The sequence below is a fragment of the Rattus rattus genome, chromosome 3, assembly GCF_011064425.1.
Source record: "Rattus rattus isolate New Zealand chromosome 3, Rrattus_CSIRO_v1, whole genome shotgun sequence".
In the NCBI taxonomy this organism is placed as follows: domain Eukaryota; kingdom Metazoa; phylum Chordata; class Mammalia; order Rodentia; family Muridae; genus Rattus; species Rattus rattus.
Genome location: NC_046156.1, coordinates 108,932,723 through 108,951,414, shown reverse-complemented (window position 1 = coordinate 108,951,414; position 18,692 = coordinate 108,932,723). Strand labels below are relative to the sequence as shown.

General features: G+C 35.5%; 1 long non-coding RNA gene across 1 annotated transcript; it reads right to left on the bottom strand.

The window, feature by feature from the left end:
* Positions 1-5,613: 5,613 nt before the first annotated feature.
* Positions 5,614-10,580, bottom strand: LOC116896900. The gene is made up of 3 exons (XR_004387377.1): positions 10,408-10,580; positions 8,968-9,038; positions 5,614-5,806 (listed from the first exon to the last, which is right to left on the bottom strand). It is a non-coding gene; the product is annotated as an uncharacterized LOC116896900 (long non-coding RNA).
* Positions 10,581-18,692: the final 8,112 nt, after the last annotated feature.

Below are 18,692 nucleotides of genomic sequence, written 5' to 3'. Positions count from 1 at the left end.
TAGGTATTTTATTGTTACTGTGATTAACTATCTGATAGAAAACAAATGTAGAGAGTAAGGGTTATTTAGCTCACAGTTCAGCGGAATTCAGTCATCCTGGGCAGGAAGCATAAATAGGAAAAAATGGTCTGGTGCTCAGGAGGAAAAGAGAAAGAAGAATGGAGAGTACACCCTTTCTTCTTTACCCCCACTTTTCTCAGTCCAAGATCCCAGCCCATGTGGTAATATGCCAACATTAATAGTATGTCAAGTTCCCTCATGTAAGCCTCTTTGGAAACACTATTGTTTAATGCACCAAAGGCATACCAAACCAGGGCTCTAGGTGTTTCTTAGTTCATCAGGTACCATTTGCCTCAGGCACACTGTGTAGATGCTAGAGAGTAAAAGTTATATGAGTCTGGCAGTTATTTAAAATGAAAAGTTGGTATAAAGTATAGGTAGCTGCTTGGACTGTGTTCAGAAGCACCATTTCCCTCATAAAAGCTGTGTCAGCTCTACAGTCCCTGGGTATTTGTGATGGAGGTCAAGAAGCAAAAGATGCTAGCAGATCATGATATGTGTTTGAAGACCACGTTGTTTGTGACTCTAACTGCTAAACTGATTAATTACTAAAATTTAAACACCAAAATGAGTTTATTAAATTTGGCTTAACAGAGCAATTAGGATCCAGAAAGGAATACAGGCAATAAATAGAATAAGATGCCAAGAAATTATGTGTGGAGAATTCCTGCATGTATTTGAATCATGGCTATGGCTTGAACCTCATATGCCTACAGTTTAATAATGGACTGCAATGGATCTCAATAGAAAGTCCTCAATGAACACTTTGTGCTTATTTTTCCTTGTCCCATGTTCTCAGTTTTTGATTTCTGTTGCTCCCATGATTCCCATGACTCAGCTGCCCATGTAACTTCAACTACAAGCATTTCCCAATCCACCCAGATAACATTTTACTCTAAATAACAAAAGTATACAAATCAACTACAGTAAGACAGCAAACTTTACTTATTTAATGCAAATGGCAAGAATTAGTAATTATAAAGACATTTAGTTGTATTGCTACAGTCTGCATTCACCCCAAAACAATAGGTCAGCATTGACAAATATCTCACTTTTCTGTGAGTACACAGTGACATCTAGAACTAAAGGACACTAGCCATTGGCTGGAACACATTTTTAAGTGGATCTTCAGAAAGGTTGGTTATTGTTCTTTTGCTGTGAAGAGACAAGACATGGCCAAGACAACATTTAATGGGGCTTGCTTACAGCTTCAGAGGCTTATCGCCTTGGTGTCTACTACCAGAATATACCATGTGGATATAATTGGTGGTGAGTATGGCTGCACGCACTCTGTTGTTACTGTTGCTGCAACCATGTTCCCTGACATCGGAGCCCAGCCTCTCCCTCCTCCGACATACGAGAACCCAAACTTCTACAATTATTCAATGTGTAAATACCAGATTGTTACTGCCCAGGCATCTAGAATCCTGGATTGAAGAGCCACCAATTTCTCACACAACCATTATTGGATTACTCAGCTTGGCTTGTGTAAGCCAATTTAGTTAGTCCTTGTGGACGTGTATTAATTTACGCATGCAAATTCCCTACTCTATTTACTTTCTAATACCTTAATCTATGCAAGTAGAAATACCCTAACCATTGCAAGTATGTTGAGTTTCATGGTAATGTAATGTTGATAAGTAAGTGATAATTCTGTAGTTTATCTTAAATTTGGGTATCCATTTACCAATTCAGAGGCTTGAGTTCTTACATTAGGAAACTATTAAGTAAAATATCTAGAAAAAAGCCATTTCACAGACACAAAGGACCAGTTATTCAAGATGAAGAACAAATCTAACAAAATTTCTCTTAAACTACCTCATAGAAGCTCAACACATTAACTCACATAGAAAAGGTGATCATTTTTCCATTTCTTTTTTTTGGGGGGTGGGGTGGGGTTGTATCCTAAAATTCTTCTCCTTTCCTTTGTTTAAAAGTATATAAAAACAGACTGTTATAGTCTTATATAACATGTGAATTTTATAGTTTAATATAAATGTACTTTTAATATTCAAATAGTAAAAAAGTGAACTAGGTTATTAACTATTTTATTTGATAATTATGTCTACTTACATAGGGAAGAAACAGAGTAGCCCTCCAAGAAGCTACACTGAATGAGTATTCTAAGAAAATAATTAAATGAAAATTCTAATTATGAAGAATCAACTCCTGCATAAAGTTAAAAGAAACACGCTGAACACATCCGCCTCTATGTCTATGATGGCTACTCTTGGTTGCCAACTCGATTACATTTAGAATGAACTACAATCCAAAAATAGAGGGGACCTTTGAGTTAGGAATATACATATCTAATCTGGGCAACACCAACTCTTGGAAGGGGAAAAACAGACAATAAAGAAGGAAGTATTTCTCTTTGCCTACCTATTCTTGCCTTGTTAACAAATCCATTGCTTCAGTAGCATCAGTGATTACTCGTTTGGGATTCTATCATCTATTGAAGATCAACAGAAACATCTAACCTCATGGACTGAGAAACTTCTGGATTCTTGGATGTTCTATTCCTAGAAACCCATTGCTGGATTAGTTGGACAATAGCCTATAAGTCAATATAAGTTACCCTAATATATATATATATATATATCAGTCAATTACAGACAATTAGTCAATGCTCTTTTTCATTTTCAGTAAGGGCAGGCAAGGACTATCAGGAAGCATGGTGTCTGATATTCCCTAAGCAACACTTTGTGGATTGAATTAACATAAAGAAATTGGATTCTATAACATTCTTAGAGCAAATGATTTTAAAATTGCTCATTAAAAAGTTATTAATTGAGATTAATTGATGTTTAATAGTTTTAATTTATCATTTTTGCAATATCATCTTATTTAATTTTTCTAACTTGGCACTTTAGGGAGAATGGTCACATGTTTAAACATAATTAACAGACTAAGCTATGAAATATAAACATTGGTTAATTAAACTTCCTCATTATCATTGACAGATGTATCTCAATGTAATGATAAAAAGGGAAAAACTTATTTGGCCTTTATTCATGAAAATTGAGCTGGAATAAAATAATTATTTTCCAGGTGTGAAATTAATTTCCAGGTTTACTTCTTTGTCGAAGTGCTGTGTATGTCAAACTATGAATGAATCCAACTTATAAAAATTCTATATCTGGAAGCAACACCTCACACTGCACCATTATCTTTTTAATTTAATTTCAAATGAACCCCTAAAGAATGCACTTGTGAAGGAAAGAATGGGAATTTTCTTATGGTAAGGGATGCTGAGCCTGGAACTTGGGTGGGAATGAATAAAGGGAGAGATAATGAAGAACAGAAGGCCTGGTTGTTGAAGAACTAATTGCGCCGGGTGAGGAATGCACATATGCTAAGGATGATCAAGGGTATGACGAACAAGATGGTTCCTTTGGGAAAAGGAAAAGATAAAACTGCAGAGAATAGATCTCTAGAAGACTTTTGCTGTCTTTGGCCATAATCAAGTAAATTTTGGTCAAAGAGATATAAGCTTAGATGGTTTCATATTAATCTCACAGATGGAAAAGATTTAAACACCGCTGGCTTTTTTAAATGCCTGTGTTCTGTCCTCTGGCGGGAACATGTCCTATTCTGCAGTCTTACAGAAACAAAATTTATCTGGAACTCAAGCCGGTTTAGGAGAAGCATACCCCATCTACAACCCCTCAAAATAACACGATCAAGGAATGTAAGCTTTTAAGACAGGAATAGCTAAGTATAAATAAAAAAAAATCAATATCCCAAACGATATGCCTAAGAAATCATCTTTGGAATTTCTTTCTACAACTTAGTTTTTTTAAAAATTAATTGATTTATTTACTTCTCATCACTACATACTTGTTTCCACTGCCACCACCCCTCATCTTCTAGTCATGCCCACCCCAGCCATTTTTCCTCTCTCTTCAGAAAAGGAAGGTCTCCTATGGATTGGAACTAGCCTTCGCATATCAAGTTACAGTAAGTCTAGACATATTTTCTATTTAGGCTAGACAAGACAGCCCGGTATTAGGAAAGGATCTCAAAGGCCAGAAACAGAGTTAGAGACCCCTGCTCCTTCCTTCACAGGAAGACCAAGCTACAGAACCTGTTACATAGGTTCAGAGGACCTAGGTCAGTCCCATTGGCAGTTGTCAGTTCAGACTCTGCAAAGCCCTATGGACCCAGGTTAGCTGATTCTGTAGGTTTTCTTGTGATGTCCTTGACTCCTCAACTCCTTTTATCCTTCTTTCCCCTCTTCTGCAGGATTCCCTAAGCTCCATTTAAATGTAAGATTATTTGGATTTTAAGCCAATAAGAGTCAGGGATTGGTGTGACTGTAGTACTTCAAAGCACCAGGCTTGCATTCTGTGAATTACCTCTGTCAAATGATATCTTTTGCAAATCTTATTGCCTTGTTCTGATCATCTTTCTAAACTATTGGCATCTTGGCATCGTTTTGTTAATTTAGAAAAGTGAACTAACACAGCTGCTAGGAGTGCGTCTGCTTCCACTGTATTAGGGACATAAAGTGTTAAGGGTTTTAATCTCTAAGACATGCCAGTTCTCCTTTTACTTTCATCAATTGCAGATTTCAGCATGCAGTGAATAATTTTCTGTGTGAGTTCTCGGTACTGAACTGTTTCTGTGTCTCTTTTTAAGTATGTTAACCTCATCTTTTATAAGTAATGTGAATTAGTTTTATCTTTTCCCAAGTTTCAGAACCTCTAAGACTAATGAAGCAGTAAAAGAATGAGAAGATAACCTTGTCAAAAATACCATTCATGAGGTCATGGCACTTTATTGTAAATATCCTGGTTAACAGAATGTTCTACATTGTCTATGGTTCATTTTTACTCTAAAAGTCAGAAATATATGTGAATGTATATTTACACCAAACACTTAGGAATCAAGCAAGGCAAAACAAAGTCAGAATTAAATAGTCATTAACATTTCAAGCAGAAAACAATAATCTTGATTTCTGTAATTTGTATTTATTTAGTACAGTCGACATAATGATCATTAAATTAAAGATTGGATTGCATTTTCTTTTTAAAATCAGGCCAGTACAGTGATGTTCATATAGGGTAAACGAAGCTATTGACAATTCAAGGCAAAGATCAGAAAATATTTCAGAAAGGCAAGAGATGACTTATACAACATGAGCTACAGTCAGCTTTCAGAAATAAGAAATAGAAAATATATTGCCTGGAAGACTGCCCAACTCTTCGGCTTGTCTTTGGTTTAAATAATCAATCAGTGTTTGAGCACAAAGATAGAAAATAACAAAACATCAAAATTACAGAAACAGGAAAAAAAACTAGTAGAGGTATAGTTGTCATCTTCCATCAAGGTTTCTCCAACCAGTGTGTCTGATACATTAGCCCCTCAGAGCAGGGAAACTGCAGCAGATATTAGTGGTCACAGTACAAGTGCAAATCCTTCAGGAATCATTCATGCTGGACCTCAAGAGGAATCACCTTAAGGACATTTTCTCTTATAATTCCATCTATAGCCCTTATGAGGAATTTAAATGCTCAAATATTTTAGTAATTATGAAGTAGGTCGTTTAAAATGAACAATAATGCAAAATTGTAATTTTGAAGATAAGTTTCATACTTGTTTTGTCTCAGGGAGGTAAAAAAAATGGAAATAGGAGCAAGTTAATGAAGTCTAGATATGTATACATGAACACAACTTTCTTCATTTCAACGCCAAAAGCCAAACTTTGTAGTTCTTCACCTTGTCGATGATAACTGACTTATTTCTGTTGATAGAAAAAGCAGAAGGTGGCAGATCTATAATAAACAATTCAGTTGAAAGATGAAATCTGGATCTCTACAAGTTGTTTGCCCTGGAACTCTCAAAGTTATGACTCCTGACACATAAAGAAATAAAATTAATTCAATGCCTACTGATCATTGTATCATTCATATTGTTTTATCTAATCTCTTTGACAATCATTTTTAAAGGATAAATAATTTTCAGCTAGGGAAACTAAAGATCCAAATGCCTAGAGAAATTATGCAAGATTGTACAGCACATCAAAGAACTTTCATTTTTTAACCTAGATTTATTTTCTCATGTATGCATATTATGGAGAAGTTCAACAACTCTTCTGGGTAAATATGTCTCTAATAATCTTTGGAATTTCATGTGTCTGTGTATTCTCTAAAGTTAATCATTTACTCTTATGTCTCATTTCCCTTTCCACAAGATGTAGATATTTCTAATATTCTACATCCAATGTTAAACAATAAACATGGAAATATTTTATGAATTGTAAATTCATATAAATAATAAATGTGGATATAAAAAGTTGGTTCCATGATTGTATTTATTACTGTTTGTAAGGTAGGGTTTCTTTGTGTAGCCTTGCCTATCCTGAAACTAGATTTGTAGACCAGGTTCTGTGATTTCATATTAGCAAGAGTAAATATTTATAGTTTAAGTGAAAGCTAAAATTTAACTTAAATAATCTGCAAAACACTTCTCCATAGAAGTGGGTAAAGGTCAGAGACAAAGGTAAAAGTAAAACTATATATGATTTCATGGATATAGAAAAAGCAGAAGGTGGCATATCTATAATAAACAAAGAAAGAGCAGAAGGACCAAGAAAAGTGTTGGGAGATTGTATCTTCTGGACATTGCAGGGATCCTGTACCATGAACTCCCAATAGATAACTTTAAGCAGGAGCCTCTTGGGGAGCTTCTCATGTTTTGCTGGTCAGCTGTAAACCCATATGCATACAGGCATCATTAACTAGACACAGTATATTGTGTATATATCTCTATATATAGATAGATATATAGATATATAGATATAAAGAGGTCATAAATTTGAGTATGGAATGTAGATGGTATGAGACATAGAAGGATAGAAGGAGCAGAAGGAGACTGATAGGGATGAGTAAAATCAAAATGCATTATATTAATATAAAAATTAAATTTGTAAAATATCTATAAATACATGGTTGTTTCTTTAAGTGAAATTTTCAGTAATATAAACAATATATTTCAAATTTACATACATTATAGCATACTATTATAAGAAAATAATTAAATTTCTACATTACCAAAATTAACAGTGTTTGCTACTAACTATATTTAATGACCTCAATCAAATAAATTTCATATTTATGGTTGAGATATCAAATTAAAGTTTTATTGCTCATTTGAGATAAAGTTTGTCTCCTTGAGCCAACATTGTAAAGCCTCCTTCCAGAGTAACAAAGGCTCATAATTGTTACCGAGAGAATGGCTGAAGTTGAGGGCAGAAAACATTTATAGTGAATGAATCCACACATTAATAATTTAGATTTATAGTAAGGAATTAGTCTTTGTTTTGCTATTTATATGGACTAGAATTCTTAAAGAATTTATTTTATACCATAAACAATTAATTATATATTAATGACTACTTACTAAGAAATGAAAGTAACATAAACCACAAAGAATTTGAAGTATCATTATCAGGCATTCCTGAAGTATTAGAAGTTTTTATTCAGAAGGTAGAAGATTTGAAAAGGACTTCTATATGAAACAGAATGTTCTGGGTAAAATGATTTTATGTGTGTTTATATGCATGTTTCTGAAAACAATTAACAGTGATAAAGAAAAATAATGGAGTGTGGGTATATCAGTGTTCTAAAAGTAATGAGGTTAGGTGCAGGTACCCCACACTCCAGACACTGCCCTGACCTGAAGGGAGCAGATCAACAGTTCTCTGCATCCAAATCCCATGGGAGGGAGTGCTAAACCTTCAGAGGGGGCAGACACGCTTGAGAAAACAGAAGAGACTATACTCTGCCCACATTTCTAACTCCAGAGGAAAACACCTAATTCCGTCTGGGACCCAGATGCATGGGGGCTCCCAGAAAAGGCTGTGCAGGGCCTCCTGGTTGCTGCCCTCGCCGAGAGCTCAAAAGCAACCCCCCACGAGCAAACTTGAGCCTCGGGACCACAGGTAAGACCAACTTTTCTGCTCCAAGTGACCTGAATGTGTTCAAAATAATAAAATGAAGAGCATGTGAAATTGGGAGGGAATCGTGAGGTAGAGGATGGGAGAGGAAATAGAGCAGAGGGAATAGAAGATGAGAGTGATTTGGTACTTAACATTTTTAAACATAGAAATTAAGTTAGAAATATAAAAAATATCACCATTGTTATAATTGTAGCAGTGATGAACTGACAAATAAGAAAATGATAAATGCATATGGAAAAAGTCTACTACTTGAGTTAGATAGCTTGATTAGTCAAATAACTTTTTCTATGTGTATTCCGAATGCAAATGCAGTCTAAATCAATGCAAATTAATTACGTTTCTGTGCCTGAATATATAAGGAAAAGAAAAGTGAAGACCAATAACCTATGTTAAAAAGAAAGTATCCTTGAAAATCAACCAAATGGGAAATTTGGAAAGACTACATACAAGCACACAATTTTCAAAACAATGATAGTGTTAGCTTATGAAGAAATGATATAATACTGTGGCAAACCAACACTGGACATTATGGGAGACATTGAAAATGAAAAATAAGTCAAAGTCTACATGAGGTATAAATTTCCATGAAAGAATAGGATAGGTTAGTGAAAGCCAGCACCAATATTCAAGTGCCCTTGGCATTCAGGCGTTTGATACTAATCATCAATGAATAATTGTTGAAATGTAATACATTTGAGAGATGATTAATCTTGAGAGCAAAGCCTTCTGTTATTATAACATTTACTGTGGGAGCTGTTGAATGACATTTTAGTTATTTTCAAATAAAAGTAAGTTTCCCTATCTCTTGATCTTCCATGCATTTTTTTCCCATTTAGCCTTCCAACATCATATATAGTATGAATGCTCTCACAATTTGTGGGTACTTAGACAGTAGTCTGTCCAGAATCTAACACTGTGAGCAATAAATTACTCCTTTGAATTACCTAGGTGTCAGTGTTCCTTTTAGAAGCACAAACAGGCTTATGATGGTCACCATTCCTTAGATCCTGAAAGTCTGAAAAACATAAAGCAGAACAGAGAAAACTAAATTCATAATTATTTAAATATTAAGTGATGGTCAGTGATTCTGAAGGTTTAAGACATACAGTTCCAGAGAGACAAAAGTCCTTCTGGAAAGGGAGAGAAAATCAAATGACAATGAACTATTCAAGAGCAACAATGGAAGCCAGAAGAGTGGAATAAGAATGTAGTAAGAGAAAACCTTATTCTTATCTAATTTTTAAAATATTCTCTGAAAATGTAATACACATACATGTGCATAGCACAAACAAAAGTTAAATTAAGACGAAGTCATATATAGGCAATTGAAATGTTAATTTACTTTAAATACATCAAATATTCATGATAAAATATTAATTTCTTGTTTGAGTGGATATTTATTTTATTTACATTTCAAATGTTATCCCCTTTCCTAATTTCCCCTCTGCAAACCCCCTGCCCCTTCTCACCTTACCCTGCTTCTTTGCGGGTGCTCCCCCATCCACCCACACATTCCCACCTCACTGCCCTGGAATTCCTCTACACTGGGGCAAAGTCCTTCAGAGGACCAAGGGCCTCTCCTACCACTAATGCCACATAAGGCACCTTCAGCTCCTTCAGTCCTTCCCCTAACTCTTCCATTGGGATCCCTGTGATCAGACCTATGATTGGCTTCAAGCATCTGCATCTGTATTGCTCAGGCTCTGGCAGAGCCTCTCTGGAGACGGCTGTACTATGCTCCTGTCGGTAAGCACTTCCTGGCATCAATAGACTGGGTTTGGTGGATGCCTATGGGATGCATCCCTATGTGGGGCAGTCTCTGGATGGTCTTTCCTTCAGTCTCTGCTCTACTCTTTGTCCCTCTACTTCCTTTAGACAAGAACAATTCTGGGGTAAAATTTTGGAAATGGGTGGGTGGCCCCATTTCTCAACTGGGGGAGGGAGGGCTTGTCTAACCTTTGGATATGGTCTCCACAGGTTCTACCTGTCCTACTTTGGGTATTTCAGGTAATGTCATCCCCATGGGGTCCTGGAAAGTTCTTATTTTCCTGGCACCTGGGACTTTTCTTTATTACAAAATATCCATGGTTCACAAGGCACCATTGTTGATTCAGCCCCGCCGATGACAGAATTAGAGTCTGTTCAAGTTACTCCTTATCTACACACTAAGTTGCCTTCTGTGAGCAACTTACTCCCATGGCCATGTTGGAGGCTTTAGCCAGGAAAAATGCAAAAGTAGCTTTGTGTATGTGTAGTTGCACTGTGTTAATACAAGCCAAAGGCATACATTGCCTGCCATTGGATGTGGCCTTGAGAAATAATAGTGAGAAAAAATGTATTTCACAAGAAGAAACTGGAAAAGGTGCACGCAGTGATTTACTTACTGTGAACTCTGAAATCTTCAGGGTGGAAGTAAGTTATAAAAGCTTATCCACAATGCTGAACTGCCTGGCTGTTTTTATAAAGCACTTATTGGAAAACTCCTGTAAAATATAAACAGTATAAACATGTGGATGGGGTGATAGGTAGATGGATGGATGGAGACATGAGTAAGAATAATTCTGAATCTCATATTGTTAATAACTAGAAGATTTACTGTAAATTATTCGAGTAGTTGTCAGATGAATACACATATTTAAAAAGTAATTTAACTAATACTGCTACTACCTAAGAGTTGGATTCCATTCATTTTCTCCACCACTGAAGAACTGAAAAGCAAGAGAGATGCACAGGTACACCTCATAGCCAAGGTTTATTATAAACAAAAGTAAGCATAGCAAAGAAAGAGAAACTAACAGGACATGATCTGAAAACTAGAGTCCATTTTACTTCCTGGAGAGTCGAGGGTTTCACATTTGTAGTATAATAAAGCTCCCTTTCTTTTCTTTAGATTAGTTGTTTGTGGTTGTTTTGGTGGATTGGTTGATTCAGACAAAGACAGGGAAGTTTACTGGTTCCTGCCAAGAATAGTACAGCAAGAACACTGAAAGATCCAAACAGCAGTTTCCCATAGGCTGAGAAAGACCTATAAGTCTTTGTCTCAGGAAATAAGAACCCAGAAGACAACCATCTAAGTGTGACTTGAAAAACAGCTTTGTCTACCTATGACTCTCTTCTCATCACTCAAACTGTTCAGTCACTAACTGACTTCTCAATCATCAATACCAGATGGCCAGCCATAGACCATTAAACTTTTTCTCAAAGAGTAGCTTATTCTAGGTATGGCTTGCTTTCCAACGAATAAAGCCTAGCTACGCACACACACACACACACACACACACACACACACACACACACACACACACACACCCCTATGAAGCTATGGAGAACAATATAAATGAATGATATGAAGGAAAGAAGGACGAAATTGAGGTTCATATTATTACATGTATAGCAATCTCAAATGTATGTTACATGGTACAAAAGGTACAAGTTCACAGAACATGAAACTTTACTGTTATATATTTAGGAATTGGGGTTGAATCACTATTAAATGATAAATCAAAATAATAGGTAGCCCAATAAAACATAAAATTATGACAAATTAATCAAATTGTAAGATACAATATTTATAGATCATGAATTTGGAATGTATGTAAGATTTTAAGAATACAGTTGTCATGCCTTATCAAATACACACTAGAAATGTGTCTATGTCTGAGATTTTTGTATCCAATTTGAACATATATATATCCTGTAACATATTTGAGAAAATCAGTTCTGTCTTGAATAAATTCCAAATTCAATATTATACTGAATACACTTTATAAACATTGTGCAACTATTTTGTAAGCAGAAAATTAATGATATAAACACTTTTAAATTCCTTATCTGTCATCCAAAGAAATAATTAAAAATTCTAATTAAATGGATCAATACTTTGAAAAAATGCCCTCAAATTTAGATACAAAAAGAAACTTACAGGATGTGCTTATATTAATATATGAATGTGAGGCATGGTGGTGCATGCCTTTAATGCCAGCAGGCAATAGGCAGAGACAGGTGTAGCTTTGTAAGTTTGAGGCCAGGCTGGTCCACATAGCAAGTCCTAGGTAAGCCATGACTACACAGTGAGCCCTGTCTGAAAATATAAAAATTCATAAATAAATTAGTAAATAATTAAGTAAAAACGGCATTTTAAAAGTTTAAAGATGAAAAATCAAGAAAATTAAGAAAAACGCAGTCAATATAACTGAAACAATTGGTAAAATGAGCATGAAAATGTTATATGATGAAATTTAGAATAATATGTAGACTATAAAATAAGTAGAGTACAATAATAATAATTAGACTATTTTAGAAATGAGATGTGATACAGTGAAGGGATTCAAAAATGCAAAGTTTTATTTCATTCAAATAATCAAAGAATAAAAATATTATATTATACTTCCAATTAAAATACAAATAAGACTATGGGTATAGCCAATATTCAAATAGTCAATATGTAAAAATAAAGTATTGAAGAAATTGTATAAAAACCAGAAAATTATTTGCAAAAAGAATTATGAATTAAGTATGGCCAGGTGGTGGTGGCATGTACCTTTAATCAAATATTTGCCAGATTTTCTTTTTGAATTTTTAAAGTTTTGACTATAGTAAAGGTCATAAAAATTAATGTATGTAGGGTCAGGAGAAAGAGCTAAGAATTTAAGAGTACTGATTGTGCAAGCATGTGGACTGGATTACGGATCCCAGCAGCCATGTAGAATCCAGGCAAAGACTAGAGTCTACTGTGGTTCGAAAACATGTGTAAGTAGAAATCTTACTTAACTTATGCATCAAAAGCCAATAGTCCTGCAGGCATGTGCAAATAACATTACAAAAATAAAATATGTGGGATTATGTAGGTCCATGACTAATGAGTGTGCATACATAAAATACATTTAATGAAATTTTTCTTTATCTCAGGATCAATGATAATTTTCTGGTACATGATAAAGTATATTGTTTAATCATGGTCCTTGTACTGTAAATAACATATTGAGGATCTATGCTTTCTACAGCACTGTTTAAAGCCACAAGAGTAATTTTTCCCTTCATTATTTAAACATTCAAAAATATGGCCTATAGAATAAGTAGATAAGAACAGGACAGTTACAATTAAATTTATCCTGTATATTATATCAGTCAACGCCAACAGTGAAATAATGCCACATCAAAGTGCAAGGGTGAAAGAAAAATCACTGGATTTAAAATATTTGGCATGTGAAAATGCTGTTTACTCCTTTCCTTTGGAAGAAAATGAATCGTTTCCATTTCAGGTGATGAAAAGGCAGGGACATTCTTCTTCCAAGTAAAATTTAATAACCCCGTTTAGATTTAAAATTTCTCTTTCTAAATAGATTTAAAAGAAAGAAATAGTTTGTAGCAGCTAACACTATGGCTAGAAAATCAATGTTGCAATTTATGCTTACATGACAGTGTGTTAATTAAGTGACAATATGTGCACAGACATATGTGTATATGCATATGTACCTGTACAGAAATTTAATAAAAAACAAAAATCCACTCATCAAACTTTAGCTTTCCTCTCATTTTAAGTTTAGTACTCTACTATAACAATAATCACTACCACAACAAAAACAGCTTCAGTTAATGGCACTATTAACTCAAGAACCTAAAACAGCAACTACATTAATTATATCCATTATACTTAATTGAACATAATCATCAAACCTAACAATTCTTTGTACACTAATTAATAAAACAGCATGCATTCTGATATATATATATATATATATATATATATATATATTTGTGCAAAAACTACATGAAACACAATTTAGTTTATAAGAAGATATTAAGTCAAATATTAATATATTATATTTAGCAAGCCTTGGTGTCTCTGGTCTTTGTGTTGATAACTTGAGAATATGGTAATAGGCTTTCTCAGATGTGAACAAATGCATTCCAATGTTGCATTTGACTTTGAAGGTTTTTAATTTTCTATTATGACTTAGTGAGAAAGGATTGAAAGAACTGAGGAAATTTGAAACCCCATAGGACGAACAATAATATCAACTAACCAGACCCCGAGAGGTCCCAGGGACTAAACCACCAACCAAAGAGTTCACATGGAGGGACCCATGACTCCAGCTGCATATGTAGCAAAGGATGGCATTGTCAGGTCTCAGTAGAAGAAGAGGCCCTTAATCTTGTGAAAGCTTGATGCCCTATTATAGGGGAATGTCAAGGAGAGTAGGTAAAAGAGGTGTGGGGGAGCACCCTCATAGAAGCAGGAGGAGGGGGATGAAATAGGGAGTTTCTGGAAAGGAAACTTGGAAAGGAAAGGGGATAGCACTTGAAATGTGAATAAATAAAATATCCAGTAATAATGATAATAATAATAATAATAATAATAATAATAATAGTAATAGTAATAAAAGAAGTTCACAACTTGTACAGTGATTCCATGGTCACCTGGTATGCCAAACACATAACTAACACTTACCTTCAACATTCCAAGTCCTAGATTTCTGCCAGAGTCAAGAAAGCATTTTCTTCAGCTATGTCTCAACAAGGAACAATCTTGGCTACCAATGGCCCACCTCCAAGATATCTGTGCCAATGTAACCATTCCTGGAAGGTCAACAGTGACTGCCAAGATTGTTAAATATTCCTGACAGGATCGATTCCTTTCTTCTCCAATGATTTGTGGGTTTTCTTCTCAATCTCCTCTCTCTCTCTCTCTCTCTCTCTCTCTCTCTCTCTCTCTCTCTCTCTCTCTCTCTCTTATTATTTTAAACTGTCCCTCCTTCCTATTTTTTAACTCAATCTCTCCCTTTTGAGATCTATTTTCTGTTTATCACTTATTTGTAAATTTTGTTGCTATCATAAAACTTCCTGCCAATGACCAACTAAAAGAAATAGTTTACCTTGGCTGAGCTTGAGAGACAGACAGACAGAGAGGGGAGGAGGAGGGAGGGGAGAGAGAGAGAGAGAGAGAGAGAGAGAGAGAGAGAGAGAGAGAGAGAGAGAGAGAGAGAGAGATTTAACTCCTTTGGCTTCCTTTTATTTACATGTCCACCCCTGTATGAGACAGTGCAGATATAATTGCTCCCAGTTGCATGCGGACAAGAGAATTAAGAGAGACAACTTCACTCTCAGCCTGCTCCCATTAAGCACAGCACCAAACTATTGTACTTTCCTAAACTACAGCTTAGCCAACACTATGGCTAGCCCTGTGAATTCCAGTTCCAGGTAAGCTCCAAAAGACCCAGCCCTATGCTTTCCCGAAAATAAGACCAGTGCACACAGATTAGGCTTCAGATGAACTGTATATACTCAAAGAACAGATCTTCATGACAAACCCATGTACACAACTCATTTAATGCTGAGCCATGCAGCAGGAGAGCCTGGTTGAGAATACAAGAGCAAGAATGCCAATGGGTCCTGCAAGTAGGGCCACTCAGAATTTCTAAGTGAGGCATTTGCCTTTTTTTTTTTTTTTTTTTTTTTTTTATAAATCAGCCCATAGTAACGTGTAAAGAAAATAAAAATTTCAACTGAAAAAGAGAAAATCATTAAAAAATTCTATGAGACAGCTATCTAAAATAAATCATGGGTAGATATTCAAAAGAAATTCTATAAGCATATAAAAGAGATACATTCACTCCCATGTTTACAGCAGTACTGTTCACTATAGCCACAGTATAGAATCAATGAACTGTCCATTGAAAGAAAAATGGATAAAGAAAACATCTTTTGGTCTTCTTTGAAGGTCTAATAGAATTCTGCACTAAACCCATCTACTCCTGACCTTTTTTTTATTTTTTTATTTTTTGGTTTGGATATTTTAATGACTGCTTCTATGTCTTTGAGGTTTATGGGACAGTTTAGATGGTTTATCTGATCCTGATTTAACTTTGGTACCTGGTATTTGTCTAAAAACATTGTCCATTTTACTCAGATTTTCCAGTTTTTTTGAGAATTGGCTTTTATAATAGGATCTGATAATTTTTTGAATTTCCTCAGTTTCTGTTCTTATGTCTCCCTTTTTTACTTCTGAATTGTTAATTTGGTTATACTCTTTGTGCCCTCCGTTTAGTCTGACTAAGGGTTTATCTATCTTGTTGATCTTGTAGAATTTTCAGGTGTGCTGTCAAGCTGCTAATGTATGTTCTCTCCAGTTTCTATTTGGAGGCACTCAGAGCTATGAATTTTCCTCGTAGCATAAGTTTTGGTATACTGTGCCTTCATTTTCATTAAATTCTAAACATCTTTAATTTCTTTCTTTATTTCTTTCTTCTGAAGGAATTGCCATCCCTGACCTCAAGCTGTATTACAGAGCAATAGTGATAAAAACTTTGTCGTATTGGTACAGAGACAGGCAAGTGGATCAATGGAATAGAATTGAAGACCCAAAAATGAACTCACACACCTATGGTCACTTGATATTTGACAAAGGAGCTAAAATCATCCAGTGGGAAAAAGGTAGCATTTTCAACGAATGAGGCTGGTTCAACTGGAGGTCAGCATGAAGAAGAATGCAAATTGACCCATACTTATCTCCTTGTACAAAGCTCAAGTCCAAACAGATCAAGAACCTCCACATAAAACCAGATACACTGAAACTAATAGAAGAGAAAGTGGGGAAGAGCCTTGAACACATTGGCACAGGGGAAATTTTCCTTAACAGAACACCAATGGCTTATGCTCTAAGATCAACAATAGACAAATGGAACCTTACAAAATTGCAAAGCTTCTCTAAGGCAAAGGACACTGTCAATAGTACAAAATAGCAACCAACAGATTGGGAAAAGAACTTTTACCAATCCTATATCGAATGGAGGGCTAACATCCAATATATACAAAGATCTTAAGAAGTTAGACTCCAGAGACTCAAATAACACTATTTAAAATGAGGTACAGAGCTAAACAAAGAACTCTCAACTGAAGAAACTTGAATGGACAAAAAATACCTAAAGAAATATTCAATCATCAGGGAAATACAAATCAAAACAGAACTGAGATTCCACCTCACACCAGTCAGAATGGTTAAGATCAATGGCTAGGATGTAGAGAACAAGTTGGTGGGATTGTAAACTGTTACAACCACTCTAGAAATCTGTCTGTCAGTTCTTCAGAAATTTGGACATAGTGCTACCTGAGGACCCAGATATATCACTCCTGGACATATACCCAAAAGATGCTCCAACATAAAACAAGGACACATGCTCCACTATGCTCAGAGCAGCCTTATTTATAGTAGTCAGAAGTTGGAAAGAACCCAGATGCCCTTCAATAGAGGACTAGATACAGAAAATATGGTATATTTACACAATGGAGTACTACTCTATCAAAAACAATTACTTTATGAAATTCATAGTCAAATAGATAGAACTAGAAAATATCATCATGAGTGAGGTAACCCAATAACCAAAAGCACACATGGTATGCATTCACTGATGAGTGGATATTAGCCCAAAAGCTTGGATTACCCAAAATACAATTTACAAACCACATGAAGCTCAAGGAGAAAGAAGACCAAAGTTTGGATGATTCAGTTCTTCTTAGAAGGGGGAACAAAATACTCACAGAAGGAAATACAGAGACAAATCGTAGAGCAGAGATTGAAGGAAAGGCCATCCAGAGACTGCCACACCTGGGGATTCATCCCAAATGCAGCCACCAAACCCAGTCACTATTGCTAATGACAAGAAATGCTTGCTGAAAGGGGCCTGATATGAATTTCTCCTCAGAGGCTCTGCCAAAGCCTTACTAATACAGAGGAGGATGCTCGCTGCCAATGATTGGATTGAGAATGGGGTCCCCAATGGATGAGTTAGAGAAAGGACTTAAAGAGTTGAAGGGGTTTGCAACCCCAAAGAAAAAACAGCAATGTCAATCAACCAGATACCTCAGAGCTCCCAGGGACCAAACCACCAACAAAAATGTACACATGCAACAAATGATGGCTCCACCTGCATATGTAGCACAAGATGGCCTTGTAGGTCATCATTGGGAGGAGAGGCCCTTGGTCCTGTGAATGAGCATTTCCCCAGTGTATGGAAATGCCAGGGCGTGGGGGTGGGGGGTAGAAGTGGGTGTTTGGGGGAACGCCCTCATAGATACTGGGGAAAGGGGTTGTGATAGGGTGTTGCTGGAGGGGAAACCTGAAAAGGGGATAACATTTGAAATGTAAATAAAGAAAATATTCCATAAAATAAAAAAAGAAAAAGAAAAAGAAAATATGTGGTACATACACAATGGCAAGAAAAAAAAATCAATTCCTGTCATTGCCAAGAACTTCAATGGCACTGGAGAATATTTTGGTGGGAAAAACAAACTAGAAACCGAAAGACAAATATTGTATGTTTTTATTTTGGGGTAAAAAGATTTAAGATGAATCCATAAAAGAAAAGCGTACCATAGTGATCCCTGGAGGCACGGAAGGGTACTAAGGACAACAGAAAGTTGATGAATAACAGATATCAAAATGATGTCAGGCAGGACAACCAAATTCTAGGCTGCTAGAGCTTAGTATGGTAATAATAATTTATAACAATTTGTCAATTTGACAAATTGACAAACATAAAAGATAAATTTTCAAGGCTACTTAGCGAGTAGCATTTGGTCATACAGAGTACACATGTGGATCAGTACAGAGCTTACTTCTCAATTGCACATTTCTTTTCTATGAGAGGCTTAGAGATCGCCAATAGCAAGG